The sequence below is a fragment of the Lissotriton helveticus genome, chromosome 1_2 (assembly GCF_964261635.1).
Source record: "Lissotriton helveticus chromosome 1_2, aLisHel1.1, whole genome shotgun sequence".
In the NCBI taxonomy this organism is placed as follows: domain Eukaryota; kingdom Metazoa; phylum Chordata; class Amphibia; order Caudata; family Salamandridae; genus Lissotriton; species Lissotriton helveticus.
The window spans coordinates 129,777,262-129,797,614 of record NC_136058.1 but is presented as its reverse complement, the minus strand read 5'-3'; positions in this window follow the sequence as shown (position 1 = coordinate 129,797,614).

Genomic DNA, 20,353 nt, shown 5'->3' with positions numbered 1-20,353 from the left:
ACAGCCAGTCAGAATAATGGGAGAAGGGGAGATTTGGAAAAAGCAAAAAGAGCCAAGAAAAAAACACGGTCCTAGAATCTTGGCGAGGTGCAGTCATAAAACCAATCTACAAAGGCGGGAAGAGAAATGAGCCAAAAAATTAGCGTACGGTAGCGCTTCTTGATGTGGAGTCTAAGGGGCAGGTTTACGTTGCCTGACGCATCTCTGCAAATCGGCAGGGATGCGCCAGGAAAGATACGGCACGCAATTTCATCCTTGCGCCACCCATGATGCGCCGCATTTACAATGCGGCGCACCATGGCGCAGGAATGAACAGATGCGTGTCGCATCTTGGGTGTAAAGTTGGCGCAGTGCTGAAGTTGTGTTGCGTGCGGCACGCAACTCCAGCACTATTCCAACTTGCCCTATCTTTAACGTGGTGCGTCAAGCCTTACGCCTGCTTCAAGCAGGCGCACGGTTTTGACGCATCAGCGTTGGGAAAGTGACTCAGTGAAATCTCGTAGATTTCACTGAGTCACTTTTCAGGGGCGTTCCTGCGACGGAACGCCCCCCCCCCTGTATGGACACAGCCACATGAAACCTGACGCAGGTTTCATGTGGCGCAGGGCCTTACACCGTGATGCATCTCCATAGATGCGTCACGTTGTAAATGCCTCGTAGGGATGCGCCACGTTTACGTCGCCTTGCGTGATGCAACAGCGGCGTAAACGTGGCGCAAGGGGCTTGTAAATCTGCCCCTAACTACTTTGCAAATATTCTACTGGAGGAGCTACAGGCTTGGACCGAATCAACCAGACGGGTTTTGTGGCTAATACCGGTACCACAACCAATTTGCTAACGGTAACCGTTTTGATGGACAAAGCGAACTGCCAACATATCCAGCTGCACTGCTGCTTTGTAGACTTCAAAGCAGCCTTCGATCGTGTGCCCAGGGGCCTGTTATGGCAGAAACTGAAATCGTGGGGCATACCACAGCCTCTTCTTCAGGCAATAATTCAACTCCACACGGAAACATGGATAAGAATCAAGCTAGGCGAAGGCTGCCATGTCTCCAGGAAGATCCGAACTGAAACCGGCGTCAAACAAGGGTGTGTATTGGCCCCACTTCTTTTCAATTTTTTTATATCCGACAGTGTAAACTGCCACCCTCCTCAACTCGACGGGACTCGCATCACCAACTTGCTTTACGCCGATGATCTGGTGCTTTTAAGCCACACAAAAGTGGGTCTCCAGAGACTACTGGATGAATTGCTACCCTATACGACAAGAAACCATCTAGAGCTTAACTTGTCAAAAACCAAGACCATCTCTTTTGGGAAGCAAAAAAGGTCAACAGAAAGGTGGTACTTCAACAAAACAAAGTTAGATTCTACCCCCACTTACAAATACCTGTGCATCTTTCTGGTTAGAAGAGGCTCCTTTATCAAGCACAAAGTAGCATTAAAAATCAAAGTTCTGTCGTTAGAGGTGGCTGCTGCAAAGTTGGCAAAACAGCTATTAGGTCTTTGCCTAACACCCATGCTGAAAGTAATGAAAGCCAAAGTAATCAACTCCCTGACGTATGGCCACGAGATCACCAAGGGCACAACTAGTATACTAATAAACAAGTTAACAACACAAATCTTTAAAAGAGCCTTTGGGTTGCCAAAATCTGCCTCGCCAGCTCAAGTGAGACTAGAATTGGGACTCCAAGATCACCATGGAGTGGAGGCAGGTGCATTCATTAAACTGTGTCATAGACTGCGCCGCGCCTGGGCGGGTTCCTTGGAGGCTCGACTCTGGCAGGAATACAGCAAAATCAGACGAGCCACAAGCATCTGCAACTCCTGGATTACAGCCTACAGTTACTAGGCGCAAAAGATCTCTGGGATACAAACCCATCTCTCCCGGTGCTAAAGTCCGCCATAAAAAAAACATTAGATTGTGGTCCTTTCACTCCGACAGGACGATATCTCAAAAGAGGAGACACGCCTGGGCTGTAATCGCCAATTTTAAAGTGGGTGTTCAGCCACTCTACTTGTCAAGCACATATGCACTTTATTGGAAACCCAAGTTTATGAGGATGAGAGAATGGCCCTTTCTGAAGAACCTCCCGGAATGGCGGCGGCCGGATAGTAGCACGGAATGCAGATTATGTGGCTACCATTCAGAATCAATGGAACAGATCGTCTGTGCATGCCCTGCACTGCTCACAGCCAGACGGTCACGTCTGAGCATACCCTGCCACACTTATGGCGACCAAAAGTGGTACAAAAGTGGGTGCTCAGACGTGAGTCCCTTGCTCACTTTGCCACTGGATTCAAGCAAGCCGGGCTGAAGACGGCTGTAATGCCAGAAACCGGTCCTCGGAAGCTTGTTTCCGGTCCAGGGAAGGCATGGCTTGGCAGTTCGGGCTGAACTGTTCCCATGAGGCACAGGGTCAGACTGATTTGCATATAGCCATGTCTGAACTGGGGTGGCAGAGTGGGCTAAAGAACTGTGATGGATCAAACCCATATCTTTTGACTGGGTGTGAGTGTTTGATTGGTTCAGATGCTCCGTCCATCACCACCCCCTTTTGTACCGCTTTGGCCACCATAAGTGTGGCAGGGTATGCTCAGACGTGAGTCCCTTGCTCACTTCGCCACTGGATTCAAGCAAGCCGGGCTGAAGACGGCTGTAATGCCAGAAACTGGTCCTCCGAAGCTTGTTTCCGGTCCAGGGAAGGCATGGCTTGGCAGTTCGGGCTGGACTGTTCCCATGAGGCACAGGGTCAGACTGATTTGCATATAGCCATGTCTGAACCGGGGTGGCAGAGTGGGCTAAAGAACGGTGATGGATCAAACCCAGATCTTTTGACTGGGTGTGAGTGTTTGATTGGTTCAGATGCTCCGTCCATCACCACCCCCTTTTGTACCGCTTTGGCCGCCATAAGTGTGGCAGGGTATGCTCAGACGTGAGTCCCTTGCTCACTTTGCCACTGGATTCAAGCAAGCCGGGCTGAAGACGGCTGTAATGCCAGTAACCAGTCCTCGGAAGCTTGTTTCCGGTCCAGGGAAGGCATGGCTTGGCAGTTCGGGCTGGACTGTTCCCCTGAGGCACAGGGTCAGACTGATTTGCATATAGCCATGTCTGAACTGGGGTGGCAGAGTGGGCTAAAGAACGGTGATGGATCAAACCCAGATCTTTTGACTGGGTGTGAGTGTTTGATTGGTTCAGATGCTCCGTCCATCACCACCCCCTTTTGTACCGCTTTGGCCGCCATAAGTGTGGCAGGGTATGCTCAGACGGGAGTCCCTTGCTCACTTTGCCACTGGATTCAAGCAAGCCGGGCTGAAGACGGCTGTAATGCCAGAAACCGGTCCTCGGAAACTTGTTTCTGGTCCCGGGAAGGCATGGCTTGGCAGTTCGGGCTGGACTGTTCCCATGAGGCACAGGGTCAGACTGATTTGCATATAGCCATGTCTGAACTGGGGTGGCAGAGTGGGCTAAAGAACGGTGATGGATCAAACCCAGATCTTTTGACTGGGTGTGAGTGTTTGATTGGTTCAGATGCTCCGTCCATCTCCACCCCCTTTTGTACAACTTTCTAAAAGTGGCATTTTCAGAATTGTAGAGCTAAACCATAGTCTCCCGTAACGAAGATGAAACAGACACACATCTGGTTCACAGACACCACTCAATCGTCTTGGAATCCCAATTCAGTACCACAACACTGTAGCGAGATTAAAAAAGGTTTAATATTATGCCTCATGGACATACATTACAATGTATAAACCCCCAAGTTCAGGTAAATCATTGCACTAACCCGCAGACTATTAAAATACAAGTAAAAATGGGAATTTCCTTTACAGCAATTTGAAACCCTATAGCTAGTCTTCACAGTACGATGCAATACAATTCAATACAAATCTTATCAACAAAACACATAACAATGAGGGAGAAAAATAAAACAAACACAATTATCGGTGTTCAAAACTGATCAGTTCATTCCAGGGTATCAAATAACTCATGTGGTGTTTACATCACCATCTACCAAGTCCCCTGCTTTCACAGATTCATTATTGTGAATTACGTCAATGCGTTTTGTTGGACTGGACTTGTAGGTCCTCATCTTCTCCAGGACAAACACAACGAATCTCCAACAAAATGAGACATAGAACTTTTGGATTGCTGTTTGAAGACTACACATCGGACACAAAAACGGTGATCTCAAGTCTTTCCATGGTCTTCGGTAACATGGGGAAATTACCCTCAGTTTGTTTCAAAGAATCTTAAAACATGTTAAAAACTCCAAAATGAGCACAACCAATACCGTCACTCAAAAAATCCTATAAACTGTTGGGGCGTTTTCCCTTTTCGTTGAATCAATCTTCCTGTTTGAAATAGGTGGAGATATGCCCTTTAATTTCCACCATCGGGTTCAGGGCTTTGCAGTTCTTTTTTTATGGCCTCCTTCTACCAATACATTTGGACCAGCGTTTGCCTCGAACAGCATGTTTTGAAGAAATGCTGTTTGAGGCAAATACTGCTCCAAAGATGCCTGGACCTTGAACCCGATGGTGGAGTATAAAGGGCAGATCGCCTCCCATTCCAAACAATCAGAGTTTGGCTGACTGTTGGCTTTGCTTGGATGATAGGAGGTAGGGTGCAGGGCCTTAATGCTGATGAGGCCCTGTGCCCAAACTCCTCTGTGCAGCACCCACTGTAGGTTAAACATAGGGGCTATGCCAAACCCCAACTGGACAAGGATGAATATGTTCACAACAGGGGTAGTACAACCAGACAGTTTAGGCACATGAGCTGGACTGCTGGCCGGATCCTGAACCCAAGCCATGCAACACATGGCTGAAGGCCATGCTTAATAGGGATGCTATGCACAGTGGCCACCCTGCCCCTACTGCTCATAGTCAAAGACTCTTCCCAGTGGGTTTGACATTTAAGTACATCCTTAAAAGAAAATCACTGAAAAAACCCACACGTAAATATTAGTTATGTGTGTGGCTCAAACATGTAAAACTCTTGAAATTCTCCAGCTATGTTTATGAGCTTACTCAGAACATGACATTACTTATGTATTTTGACCAAAGAATTTCCTTGGGTTTCAATGTGTATGTTCAGGAAGTCTAGTAATGTATCGCTAATGCTACAGCTAAAATATAGATTGAGAATATAGGGGCCATAGGTATCAATCCAAATTGCGATCGCAAATGCTGAAATTCGCAGAATCTCAGCATTTACGATCGCAATTTAGCAGCGTGCAATGTATCACACAAAAACCCACTCACAAAATAAGGAATCGCAAAATTTGCTATTCCCTATTTTCCAAATGCATTTAAGGAATTGCAAACTGCGATTCCTTAAATGCAATGTAGGAAGCATCCCAAGTTGTGCGATTTTTGCTTAAGGAATCGCAAAATACCACCAACTTCAGGTATGTGTTCATTTGCAATTTCTTTGAAAAATGCACTTTTTGCATTTTTCAAAGTGCCATGTGGCACACATACATGCCCTTAGGGCATGCATGTGCACCACATCTGCATCCATAATTATTTCAGGGGTGCAACAGGGTGTCCTTTTGACACCCTTGCATCCTTGAAATTGCATCTACAATTTGCCTGTACCTAATGGGTACTCGCAAATTGCGAATGTCTCCCCAATCATTCCTACAGGCCATGGGCCTATAGGCCCATAGGAATGATTGGGGAGGTATTCCTTAATTGCGAATCGCAATTTGCGATTCACAATTAAGGAATATGTAGGATTTGCAAACTTTTTTGCAAATCCTACATACATCGCGTTTTGCGATTCTCAAATAGCGATTCTCAAAAAGTCGCTATTTCAGAATCGGAGAACATCATTTTGATACATATGGCCAGTAGTTCTGTAACTGGTCAGTAACCCTTTCTGGCTCTCTCCTACTACAACTATGTACTAGGAAAATGATGTCTAATTAGCTGGTCCTCACTAATATGTGGTTAGTAACTACCTCATTTTCAGGTGGCCAGGCCACCTACTCCAAACATATGCCAGTATTTATTGAGGCAACCTTTCCTTAGTTTTTAGTTGTTACCACTCCATGCTTTAAAAGGGATCTGGGTTGCATAAGCTCGGCCTTCACAAAGCAATTATGTTTTGTAAAATAACATCCAAATGCTAAAGAAATATAAAGCCTTCAGGGTTGATAGATTAGAAAAATATTGCCTGCTGGCCAAACAATTTAATGATACGCAGTTCTGCACTTTCTCTGTTGCTTCGGTTCAGCAAAAGGGAAGACAGAAAAACACCATTCTGTAATGCTTGTTTCAAATGCTTATTTTAAACACTCTATGCCAGACTGAATGTTCAAGCATCATTCAAACACCAAAAAGGGCACCTCTATCACAAAAGGCACACTTCTCTAATATAAAAGGTGCAAGACTAAAATGTGTTGAACAGGACTTATGGTGAAGCTGACACTGAAATGCACTTAAATGTGCAAAGAATTGGAAGCAGAATGCCAATTAGATGTTGGTGAAGCCAAGGATAAAAACACCCTGAAGGCATAAATCATGCACTCGCTTAATAGAGCTATGGCAGTTTTACAGTTTGGAGACAGTAGGTGGGCACCAGTAATAGTGCCAATTGGGAGCCCCACCCCACCATGCCCTCTGCTCTTGTTGTTACTATTTCTTTTGTTTCTACACTTAAAGATTCTGCAGGCTTTACATTGGTGCTGTGGCCCCACTCGGTGATTAAAGCTACTGGTGGCCACAGCGGTGCCGGCCTATCCTCAGCAGTCTCACAACACTATCTCAGCACAGCACAGGCCATATAATGAGTGGACATAGAGGACCTCTGCAGTTTAGAAAAACAATGCCCAACAGGTAATTGAGTGAGTCAGCATTAGAAGAACCCAACAGGAACCAATAGAGAACCTGTGTGGTAAGGTACAACAGCATCCAGCTGCCTTCTTGGTCGCAGTGTCACAGCATAGCATAAAAAATTACACTTAGGAGGAGGATCAAAAATTCACTAATAAGTCTCCAGCCCTCCTACAGCGAGTACATTGTTAATCATTTTATGCACCTTTGGAAGATGAAAGACTGGGAAGACCCATGGAGATTTAAAAATTGATTACCATGGGGGGGGGGGGGTAAGACAGTTCTCTTCAGTAGGTGCATTAGGCTACTCAGCCATTGAACCCTGTAAAATTTCAACTCGACAGCGCTTGAAAACATATATTGATCTTGACCACTAACCAATCCTAATCTCTACATCATAAAAAGGAGGAAAAGCAATCCTCCATCCAGAACTATCACTGTTTACAAGTTGTAAACTATTATTGATCATGAACATCTGAAAAAAAAGCAGGACAAAACAAACACAATAGCAAACATTTCTTTCTAGTAATTTGCAAAGCAAAGCAGCAGTGTCTTAGAGCTAGGACCCAGGGGCATATTATCAGGGACGGGCGATACATTATCGCCGCTTTTATCGGCAGGAAACTGCCGATAAAACGGCGATAATGGGCTTGATAATATGCTCTATAGAATTCCTATCGAAGCCCATGTTAGATGTCTTCACATCTAACATGGGCTTCGATAGGAATTCTATAGAGTATATTATCAAGCCCATTATCGCCGTTTTATCGACAGTTTCCTTCTGATAAAAGCGGCGATAATGTATGGCCCATCCTTGATAATATGCCCCCCAGTTCGTTATAGCCATGTCTGACTACTTAAAGTGGCAACTGCTCTCTTCTTTGGGAGGTCAGGGAAGTAACAAGAGGGAATAGCAAGTCATCTCTAGATTCTTTACTTCCTCGCGGGTGGTAACTTGTATCCTGCTCCTTCCTCCACCTTCCAGGACACCTTCAGGACACCTTCAATATTGTGCCCGTTGTAGAGAAACTGCCACTGCTGATATAATGCACGGCAGTCTGGGGGATGCCGATGGAGAATACAGAACCAAACCCTTCTGACGTATCAGAGCACCACGGAGCAAAACCTCAGAATTTTGTGTAATGAATGTTTCTTTAGACTCCACAGTTGATGCTAGGACGCTAGCCATAGATGCAGCTTTGCCACCGGTTGAGCCAGCTGTCAAACTCCTGCCTTTCAAGGAACCTAACTCTATTCATTCAGACATTGGTGGAGCAGCCGTTGGGAACAAGAACAAAACTTGGAAGAATCTCAAACAAATTCTTGCTTCAGAAAGAGCACTGCCATGGCAATTAAATGATCCAAACTGCTTTACTATTGATGCACCACCTTCCTTCAAACCAGCCAAGAAGTATTCAGATATCTCAGGTCTTCCACTGAGCGCTGCCAGAAGGGACTCCAGCCCCCAGTAAACATCATGCCAGGAGGCGCCTATGTCAGGGCCAGAGCACCCGGAGGCGCTTTAAATCAACATGGGACTCCCGCTGCATGGGAACCCGCAACTCTGCCTCATGCCTCTTTTTGCCGCCAGCTGCCCGCTGTCAGAAGGGACTCCAGCCCCCAGTAAAGATTGCACCAGGAGGCGCCTACATCAGGGACAGTGTTACAGCAAACAAATGGGGCACAGGGTCAAGACTGATTTGCATATGGCTGGGTCCAAACAGGGGTGGCGTAGTGGGCAAAAGAATGATGGATTTAACCCAGATCTTTTGACTGAAGGAGAATGTTTGCATTATCAGCATTCCGTCCATCATTTGTTTGCTGTAATACATCAGGATCAGAGTGCCCGGAGGCGCTTTAAATCAATACGGGACTCCCACTGCACAGAACGCCTGTGGGCATGCTCGGGGCACGTGTGGGCAAAGCCCGGGCTAAGGACGGGCACATTTGGGCCACCCCGGACCTTTGTTTCACCAGTGCGCAACCTGCTTATTCATCGTATTTCCACCTAAGGAACAAGGTACTGTTAACTGCTGCCCTACAGTGGCATCCTGCTTTGTCACTACATTCTCTTGGAACATTGACTTTGAAGTAACCGAGAACTAATTTAGTGTAGCCGTAAAAAGTCCCAGAATAGGAAAGCGAAAGGCTAAGGAGGAGGGCAAGCAATAAGTATGGGCGCAAAATCCGTTCCACTTGCGGAATTTGCGGATTTTCGTCAATTTCACGATCCGCGAATCTTGCGAAATTGCCGAAAAATCCGCAAATCCGCTCGCGGGTGGATTTTTTTTTTGCACATGCCCGAGTTGAAGCTCAAGTTCAGTAACGTTCAGCCCAAAATTTTAGTGAGCACAGTCGAGGCTAGGCAGGTGTGCTTCCTCCCTATATCTACCGTCTACAATTAGATGTAATCCTTGATGGAGGTCTTTGCATCCAAGAGTTTCACGAGCCCATTCACCGTGTACTTCCTGTGACCAGGAGGCTGCTTCCTTCTCATCTGCTGCTCTTACAATTCCACTAGGGACACTACTATTCCCAATTGATAATATCGATCTACAACAATATGTTAACAGCACCCAGTTCTATCTCAACATTATCTTGCCTGACTTAAGACCAGCCTAGAGGGGATTCCGAACTCTATAAAAAAAAATATTTTTCTAGTAGAAGTTATTTAAAGGCAGGCTTGACGGTCTTGTGGCTTTTCACACACAAAAACAACATGCCCAGTGCTTTGTTTGGATTCTCTGAAAATTTCAATATTTTTAGACTGAGGAGGCCAGTGTATTACCTGTTACAGTAATCTGAGTGGGACATGATCCCTGTTAGAAAAGGGGTTGATATTGTGATATTGATAGAGATCGATATTTTCAGTGCAAAAGACCAATGACAGAACCCCTTGTAGCAAATGTTAATGATGAAAGGCTGCTTTGAAGACCATGTTTATGTGAAGTGTAAAAGATAACTCACTGTTGAAGAGTACTCCCAAGATCTAAAGGCCTGATAACAACTTTGGCGGTGCTGCACCAGCTTTGTGAAGCACAGCACCGTGAAAGCCGTGCAAGTTTCACCCACCAGATTACAAGTACAATTCATGTCTGGTTGGCTTTTCTTTTGCCGTTCCCATGGAGGCATCCTGAAAACAGGGAGTGCAATGGGAATGCAAATGAAGTTCCAGCACGACATGGACTGTCAAAGACCGCGAGACTCAAAATTGGGCCCTTAGTCTTCCCATGATCTTTATTCTGTGAGCTTTAATTTATTTGTTGATTCTCTGTTACTTGAAGCTTCCACAAATTTAGAGCAAATGTTTCTGTAGCCGAACAGTGGCACTATCTTCACCTTGAAATTAATTGGAGGCCTATATCCTATTTTTTCGGAACACTCTTAAAGCATTTTGATAAAACTGGTCTCTGTTTTCTCCAATGAGTAATCTGATCATGAGTAACGAGGGGTGATTTCCTAGATATTGTGCACTCTATATGCTCACTGATTCATTCAGGAATCCCTTGAGTGGATGTCAGAAGATGCCCTTTTTCCGTGGTCACCCTTAATTTTTCGCAGACTTTTACTTCTGGTATTTAGATTCTGCACACTAGTGCACTGCTATCCAGTGCCCAGCGTATGTGCTATGAACCCTGAAGTGTGTAGATGTTGGCTTATCCTTGATTGGAGCATTTACCTTTTCTATAAGGCCATAGTATATGGTGCGGAAATACACCTAGGACATGAAAATGTAAATGTCTATGGACAGCAGCACTGATTGTGCCATCCACCGATTTAGCTATTGTAGCCTGACTACTACACTGCGGCCTGTTAACATAACCCTGTTTGGCAGGAAGAAACGTGCCTTTTAAATATTAGTAAGCCACCCCTATTTAAGCTTTGTAGCTGACAAGGTGAGGTGCACGCTATTTAAAAATGGGACATGTATCAATTTTCTATTTGTCCCACTTATAAAAAATACCTTGCATCCTGCCTTGTGATCTACAAAACCTACATTGGGGTGACTTATTAATATTTTAAAATTTCTAAATGGGAGGTCTTTCATTGTCAAAAAGAATATTTTGACAGATCACTGCAATATTTTAAACTGAAGAGGTCAGTTTACACAGGGTTGGCATGTAGCCATGTTTGCACTGCCACTGTAGTGGATGGCACAATGGTTGTTGCAGTTCACAATTGGCATTTAACATCCAGGTTCTAGTGCACTAGAGACTTACAGGCAAGTTAAATGTATTAATCAGGAACATTCCAATGTACCCATGTTTAATGGAGGAGCACAGGGACTCTGCCCCCAGTCATCAGGGGCAAAGTGCACAGTTCTAAAGCCAGCAAAATAGGCTCTAGAAAAAGGCAAAATATCTGGGGAGAACACAGAGAATGCGGATTTCCTACAGTGGAGAAGAAAGACTCTAGGATTTTCTGCCTATATGCTTTGATTGTATTTAATTAATATGTGGTAGCCTTTTTCATCTACAAGAGTTATATATAGTAATTTCCCGTATTCCAATTCTTTCTGCCAAGCAATGGCAAGAACACTTAAGTTCACATTAAAACTGAAAGAGATGAAACTGTGCTGGCCAACATCCACGGGCTCGCTTCAGGGTCCCTAATCTGCATTTCATCATGATGGGAGCACATGTTCCCTCCATCAGTAGTCTCATCTGCATCACTCTGAATGTTAATCACATGCTAACCCAATTTTCTCAATAAATGTATTACTTACTGTTCATTAAAGTTCATGAAACCTAATGTAAGTCTGAAATAAGCATAGCAGATTTAGCAAGTGGTTAATATGCTACACAGAGTGCACACAATTGTATGAGGTAATGTAAATCGGGGCAAAACTATAAATTGAACTATACTTATAGAGTATTTATTGGTATATTTAAACTAATCTCAACGACAAATTCTGGGTTAATCTTCATTATTGCTCCTGCTTTTATTGCAGAAGTAATGTTTTGTTTCTCTCTGTATTTCTCCCAAGTGCTAAAATGTTGCATGCGTGTTTTCATAAGGCAATTAGGCAGATGGTCCATTGCAGTTTTTGAATAATGTAATGTTACAGTATCGGAGCCAATGGCCATCCCAGATGATTTTAAATTGGACAGATTTTTAGAAGGTCAAAATGCTCGTGCATTTATTTACGATTTGTCATAGAAATGAGGCTAAATTAGTCTATGCACATAGAAAAGCAAGGTTATAACTTCAGATGGCAGGGTAATGGAAGACGACTAGACATTAAGTACTCATTCTTGGAAAGAGTTAATGCATATTCAAAATGGAGTAAGGAATTTAGTAGCTTACGTAAAGGTTCAATGTTAAGTGATGTGTTTTTAATAGCAGGCTTACATTATGGTTTCAAGAATAGATGCAACAAAGTAAAGGTGCTCTCTGAAAATATGGAAGGCACCTTACAGCTATTAAATAACAACAACAGAACTGTGCAGAGTAAGTGGCATCACAAAGAACCGAGGGAAATGATCTTGAAGTTACATTCCAATTGAAGAATAAACTGAAGTTTACTGCAATAATAGCAAAGAACACAGCATGTCAATCAGTGGAAGTGTGCTCTCATTTGCATAAAGTTAAGACCCAAATGGAAATAACAGCTGAAAAAGAACTTGCTAAATCGATACAATGCAAAAAGGAGACTGCTGAAGTTTGGCATATAAGTACAATACTGTAACACACGCTGTGACCAGAGGGCAGCTGACATCACAATTACCAGCCCTATTCAGGTAGCAGAATGAGACAATGAGGGAGATTGAGTGAGATCCCATATGACGGGAAGATCAAGAATTAATGATCATCATTCTAGAAATGGCTGATTTTCTAATTTTGTAAGAGATATATTCCTAACCTAAAACTAAGACGGTATCCATAAATGTATATTGACATTCAAATAATGTTATAGTGGTCTCTATCAGCATTGGTATAACTAGAAGAAAAGATTATGTGAATGCAGAACTGTAAAAAATAAATGCAATTTTTAACAAACTTTTGATCAAAACAAATGTCTAAAGCAACTGATTTATTTACGTCTTTGATCTGTGGATATCGGTCTGCAAAATTATTAAAAGTCCATGAGAAAACGGGAGTTGCTTATTTCCAGCCTATTTTCATCATAAAGATCAGTCAATCAATCAGGATTCTTATAGAGCTCAGCTAATCATCATTGGCGTCTCTGGGCACTGGGGGTGGGGGTGGAGGGGTCGGGGTGGGAGGGGTCTGCAGTTTAGTAGAATAGCCAGGTCTTGAGGTCCTTTCTGAATTGAGGCAGTGAAGGTGATTGCCTGAGATGTAGAGGCTGAGAGTTCCAGGTCTTCAAAGCGAGGTAGGAGAAGGCTGTTCTCCAGCTGAGATCTTACAGATCTGCGGGAAAGTGGCTAGGGCCAGTTGGGCAGTGTAGAGAAGTCTGGTGGGTGTGTAGAACGAGAGGCTGTGGTTGAGGTATGCAGGTCTGGTATTGTGAAGGGCATTGAAGGTGTGCGTGAGGAGCTTGAAAGTAATTCTTTTGTTAATTGGGAGCCAGTAAAGATCTCTCAGGTGACTGCAGATGTTGATATGGTGGGGCATGTCCTGGATAAGTCTGGCAGATGTATTCTGGTTGCTCTACAATTGGGTGGCGCAAAAGTAGAGTGCGTTTGTTGTAGTCGTGTTTGCTGCTGAGGGCACATGGGTGACCGTTCTCCTGGACTCTGTGGGGATCCACTTGAAGATCTTCCAAAGCAGGTAAAGCGTGTGGAAGTAGGAGGATGAGATGGTGTTTATTTGATTAATTGAGAGTGAGAAGTTGAGGATGATGCCAAGGTTATGTGAATGGTTAGAGGGTGTTGGGGGTTCTGAGTGCTGCGGGCTACCAGGAGTTGTCCCAGGCAGAGTAATACCATGTCAAATTACTTAAATGATTACTCTTCTCCTCAGATATACATTCAAAATAATTACAGCTTCAAATCAATCCAATACTAAATAGTAGCATCAAATAAGTGGAACCTATTTTTATACGAAATTCTCAAGGGTTGAGCTAAGGGGCATTTGCACATTGATGATTTAAAGTGCATGAACATATTCCCAAAACAATTTCCAGTTGTAGGTGTGACGTACTCCTGAAAAAGATATTGAGCTTTAACATCCATAACTAAGGACCTGATTAGGAGTTCAGAGGTCTTTGAACTGCCGTAGCATCTGTGTCGGATTCAACTACCACCGACTAGGCTGTCCGCCTGCCAAATTATGATGTTGTTGGTTTTCAGAGCGAAAGACCACCGGAGCACTGCTCACACCGCTGGCCATTCGCAGACCATAGTGGCTTCAGTAGGGAGAAAGTAGCTGTCATAGGGCAGTACAGAGTCGCTCATCGCCGTCCGAATTACTAGTTGGCTTTCCGACGAGCTGACCATGATGAGAAGATTGCCTGCTTCAGGTCGGAGAATCGAAAGATTTGGGGTGCATATACACCCATTTCCATTTCTTCCCTTCAGACTCCCATGTGGATCCCTTGTTCTTGGTCCCCCCTTCACAACAGCATCTTGACCCCGAAGGAAACAACCCTGTTGAAATCTAAGTCAGTTTTGTACTATTTACCCATTGACTGGACTGGGCACATATGGGCCGAACCCCAGCAACTGTAAAATACTTGTAGTAGGTATTTTTTCACATGTGTCATGCTATTGTACATTCGACACAGTCAAAATATACACACAAGCATCAACAAATATGAAAAACACTCATCGCCATCAGAAAGACCACTGCCAGCCCACCAGGAACACTGTAATATGGCGGGCAGGAGACCACCGCCACAGGGGTAATCTTGAGGCCACAGCGGTACAGCAGTAAGACCACCAAACTTGTAATCAGGCCATTAGTTATGCATGAGGGACCAAAAACACCTAAATGAATCTTTGTTAATAGAAATAAGTATTTCACTTTTTATAAGTGGGACATGAGTAAGAGTGAGAAGGTAGGTATGCCAAGGCATGTAACCAAGAAAAAAGGCTGTGCAGAAGAGTCAGAGATGCTGGCTGTACAACAGATAATGCTGACATACAGTTCATGATTGGTCTCCATGCAGAAGCCCACCATGAAAATTGTGGTGGTGAGGAAACTAGCTGTTGCCTCTCGGCCAGGGGATGCATACAAGGGGGACATGATGTGCCCTCCTGTCTGCATGCACCCCTAGTTCCTACACAGCATTGACTTCACAGTCCATGCCATGTAGGAATGTGTTTTGGCACTGACATTGATTTCTAACAGGCACCACCATGGGACCAGCAAAGCACTGCCTGCCAGACCTCGAATTAACTCATATCTGGTGGGTAGTGTATGGATGAGTTTGGAGGTGTGGGAGTGGGGCAGTGGCATAGTGGCCTGCTCCCACACTGCCAAACTCATAATCAGGCCCTAGATGTTTACATGTTCATTGTGAAATTGCTCATAAATAATATACATACAATATATATATGTTTGCACATTGATTTAGAGATATGTGTAAATATTTTAATAATTTATTGCATCATTGGCCAGTGTTTTTTTTGCCTTTGCATCCTTAACAAAAGGCATCACAACCAGCTCCACCTCTTATCTTGCAGACAAGATCATCATCTCTGGAGGTTCTCCACACACGCACAGTGATCACCACATCAGACTGCTGCCTAAGAAGTGTGAAAGTGAAAAATAAAAATATACACCTAGGACCCGGAACAACATCTCTATATCCATCACGACCACTACCACAGTGCTTCAATTTAGGAAACAGTTAAAGATTCACCTCTTTAAAGAACACAACATCACAATGCATTAAAAGTTGACAACTGAGCTTCCTCGCCTATTACACAGTGACTTTATGCTTGCATTTTTTGTTGGGTGAGGGGTGTCTGAGGCTCTCTCAAGTAAGAGTCACAATCCTTGTTAGGGTGAATCACAAAAGTGACTAAATTAACCTGGGCTTAATCTTGTGGAAGCCTGGCACAAACACAGCCAGTCTTTACTTAGAGGCAAGGTGTGAAGTATTTATATAGCAATTCAAAGAGTAACAAACTTAGAACACCACACAAGAAAAAGCCCACACCAACTTTGAAAAATAGAGAAAAAAGTAGTACATTATTTGACTCCAAAACCACAAAAATCAATCATTAAACTAGAGCTAAGCAATTTAAAAAATGTAAGGTAAGTTCAGTGCCTAAAAGGAAAAAGGGTTTCTTGGGATTTCTGTTCGGAGTGGGGGAGGCCACAAGGATCAGGGAAAGTGTTGTGGATGTTCGTCGCTGAGCAATGAGAGCAGGCTGGGCATGGCAAATGGTCGGGCTTTGCAGACGGTCATTGCTGGAGCTGCACTTATGCAGTCCCCACAGGCTGATGATGCTGTAGTGCGAAGTGCAGATCTCATATGACCTGTTGTCGATGGCAATCGCTGTAGCACAAAGAGTCAGGTTCACCAGAGTTTTGAGTTGGGGGTCCGCATCGGTGGCAAGATTTATGCCGCAAACAGGTCCTTATGTGGTCCCAAAGACACCGAAACTTAGGATTTATCATTTTCTTCTAGGAGAAGCTCAACTGATGCTACAACGTGTCTCTAGCACCTGGGAGGTGTTTCTTAGGGATCACTAATTTCCTCCTGCAGAGGCCAGCAGGGCTAAAGCAGGTCCAGTTGCAGTTCCAAGCAGTTTCAGTGTAGCAGGTCAGATGGGTTGTCGCAGAAAGTCCTCTTTAGCATGCTGTGTACCTGTATCTCAGAACAGGAGGCAGCCTGTGATGAAGTCCTGTATTCCTTCTCAGACAGCAGGGCAGGCCATAAGCAGCAGGCCAGTCACCTGGCAGTAGGGTAGTCCTTCTTCTGTAGTATTCACAGGTCCAAGAATGTACTAAACAGTGGGTGTGAGGATCCAATATTTATACCTGGTGCGGTCTTTGAGGTGGGAGAAGCAGTATCTGGAATTTCTTGCTACCCTTCCATAGTCCCAGTCTGTCTGGGGGCACAACAGGCTAGGGTTAAGTTCTTTGTGGTTGGTGACAGCTCCACTGCCCCATCAAGCCAGGATGATCTATTCTGTCAGCACCCAGACTCTCAATCGTGATACTGGCTGGAAGGAATTAATAAAGGCTTGCTACCAACTACACAGAGTCATTCTTGTGACCCAGGAAAGGCAGTGGCGTCGCCACTTCAATATCTCGGACAAACTGACCTATAAAAATGCCCTCTCCAATTATAAGAAACTCTTAATTGCTGAAAAAACCACCTACTACACCAAGCAAATTAATGAGGCCAAAAACTCTCCAGGGAAACTATTCCAGGTGGTAACATATCTCTCCAATCCTCTGTCACCCCGGTCAGAGGGCTCTCAGGCCCTTGCAGACGCACTGGCCACATTCTTTAAGGACAAGGTCAGTGCTATTTTTTCCACCTTTTCGCCTGACCCTTCTATACCTTCTACCAAACCATCTACCCCAGATAAAACCCCGAAATTTGTAGCCTTTGAAAACACCTCGGTAGAAGCCATCCAGCCCTTAATCGTCCAAACCAAATCCGGCTCACCTTTGGACCCATGCCCTCCAAACGTTCCCAACCGCATTTCAGAAACCATTGCCCCTCTACTAACTACTATCTGCAATGCAATGTTCACATCCGGCACCTACCCCTCAGTATGGAAGGAAGCCATTATCAAGCCTTTAATCAAAAAGCCCACTCTAGACCCGTCCCTGCCAGCCAGCTATAGGCCCATTGCATGCCTCCCATTCCCGGCTAAGATTTTTGAAAAAATCATGAATCTACAGTTGTCATCCTTTATTCACAACAACAACCTACTGGATGATACCCAGTTTGGGTTCCGCCAGGGACAAGGCACGGAGACTGCGCTCCTGAAAGCTGCGGACGAGATACAGTCCACTATGGACAATGGAGGAGCCGCAATCCTAATACTATTAGACTTGTCCGCCGCCTTCGACACGGTCGATCACGTTACCTTGATCGACCGTGTCGCAGCTATAGGGATAAAAGGCAAAGCTAAGGAGCTACTCGCCTCATTTTTGTCTAACCGCTCACAATCTGTGAAGCTGGGCCAATACACCTCCCAAACCTTTTCTCTGCCTTGTGGTGTACCCCAGGGATCCTCGCTAAGCCCGACACTGTTCAATATATACGTGTCGGACTTGGCGAGGGTCATCAAATCTCACGGAATCCTCCTCACCACATACGCTGACGACACCCAGTTGGTGTTGTCCATATATGACGATGGTTCCGCTGTAGCTGCGAATTTCCAATCCGGAATGAATGCGATAAGCTCCTGGATGTCATCAAACTGTCTGAAGCTTAATTCTGATAAGACAGAGGTGATGACATTCGGGAGACTACAGCCGTCCTGGTCTCCACAATGGTGGCCACACCAGATGGGACATCCTCCGGAACCGGTATCTAAAGTGCGAAATCTGGGGGTTGTCTTTGACAACAAGCTATCATTCCAGCAGCACGCCAATTCTGTGGTTTCCTCCTCTTTTTACATTCTAAAAAGGATCAAAAAACTTATTCCCTACCTACCATCATCTGCAGGCAAAACCTTAGTCAGTACATTAGTTTTCTCTAAAACTGACTACTGCAATGCCCTATTTCTAAATGCACAACAAAAGGTCCTCAATAAACTGCAGACAGTGCAAAATGCAGCGGCCAGGACCCTGCTATCTATTCCCAAATTTGCACCTGTCTCCCCCTACATCCGACAGCTACACTGGCTGCCTTTGAGAAGCCGTATTAAATTTAAAGCGTTATGTATAGCTTACAAGGCTATCCACAACCATGGACCGCTATACTTAAGACAAGCCTTTCGCCCGCTGGAACATCCTAGGATACTACGCTCATCCTCGGCTCACCTGCTAACAGTCCCCCGTACTAGGAGGGTCAACTGGGGAGACAAACGCTTCACGGTTGGCACAGCCAAATTATGGAACACGCTACCCCTCCACATCAAATGTGCTCCAACCCTGCTCAACTTCAGAAAAAATCTGAAAACATGGCTGTTCTCAGCCTAAAATCTCACCCTCCCGCCAGATAGTTCAGCAATTTAGCGCCGAGACACCTCCGGGTATTTGCGCGCTTTAAAAATCGATAAAATAAATAAATAAATAAATAAGTAGGCTGCAAGCACCAAATGGTTAGGACAAAAAAATGCCAACTTTTTAAAAGTGTTATTTTCAAAATTGTGACTTAAATCTGTCTTTTCCATTAAAGTGGATTTCATATTACAATTCCATAGCCACCAAACATGACATTCTTGCCTGCTCCCAAATCAAAGTTTTCACTTATGAAATGTAATAAGGTAACCCAATGTTATCCTACGGGAGAAGTAGGCTGTGCAATAGTGAAAAATGAATTTGAGAGTCTTTCGCTACCAGGACATGTAAAACTAAAACAAAAATGTCCAAATTTTTCAAAACAATAGACCCTGCCTTATAGGTTGTTTAGGCCTTAACCTACGGGTGATTTACATGAATTAAAAAGAAAGGTTTAGGTCTGGCATAATGTTTATTTTGCCAGGTTGAAATTGCAGTTTAAAACATGCACACACAGGGCTACTTAAGTGGATAGCACAATAGGTCCTGCAGGTTCACTAGTAGCGCTTAGTATACCAGCCTAGGAATATGGTATACGACTTTACTAGTGACTTACAAGTAAATTAAATAGGGCGAGTGTGTGTAAGTCAATTTTAGCATGTTAATAAGATTGACCATAAGCACTTTGGGATTGGTTAGTGGTAGTAAAGTGTGCAGAATCCCATAGTCAGCAAAAACAAATTCAGCAAAAACAGGAGGAATGAAGGTAAAACGTTTGGGCGAAAACCAGGCCATAGATGTCAGGTCTAATAACTATGCACAGTGCTCCACTGCCTTTTGGCTCGGTTAATACAATAGAAATACTATACCCATACATACATATATACAACCACTCATGCATCTCTGCTCTTTCCCTGACTTACAATGTTATACAGACATCTCACTTTTACCCTTCATACATAGCCTTCAACACAAATATTATACTATTTATATATTACTCTTCCTTCTTTTCATAAAGCCACCTTTACAAGTAAATTGTTTGCTACAACTGATGCAGGACGACTTCCAAAATGAATTAAGGCAATAAACAGAGTCTATCTCCAAATACGTCCCTACAACACTCACAGTTATGTCAGTTTGTTATAAATGTCATTAGCACACTATAGGTGATTTGTATATCTGCATTTGTTGAACCATAACACAGTTTTTTTTGTTTCTTTCTTTTTGTTGAACTATACTGCTCAACTATAACTTATAGTGTAATTTCGTTTACACAAATATGTCCATCCATATCTTGTTTCAATTCCATTTTATAACCCTGTGTTGTGATTCTATAACAAAATAAACATACTGGCACTTAAAACAGGAAACAGAAATAATACAAAACATACAGGAAACAACTTTTCCCTGTCGACTGCAAAAATACAAAGCCAGCGGAGCACCTGCCAAAGCCTTTACCCCTCAAAACA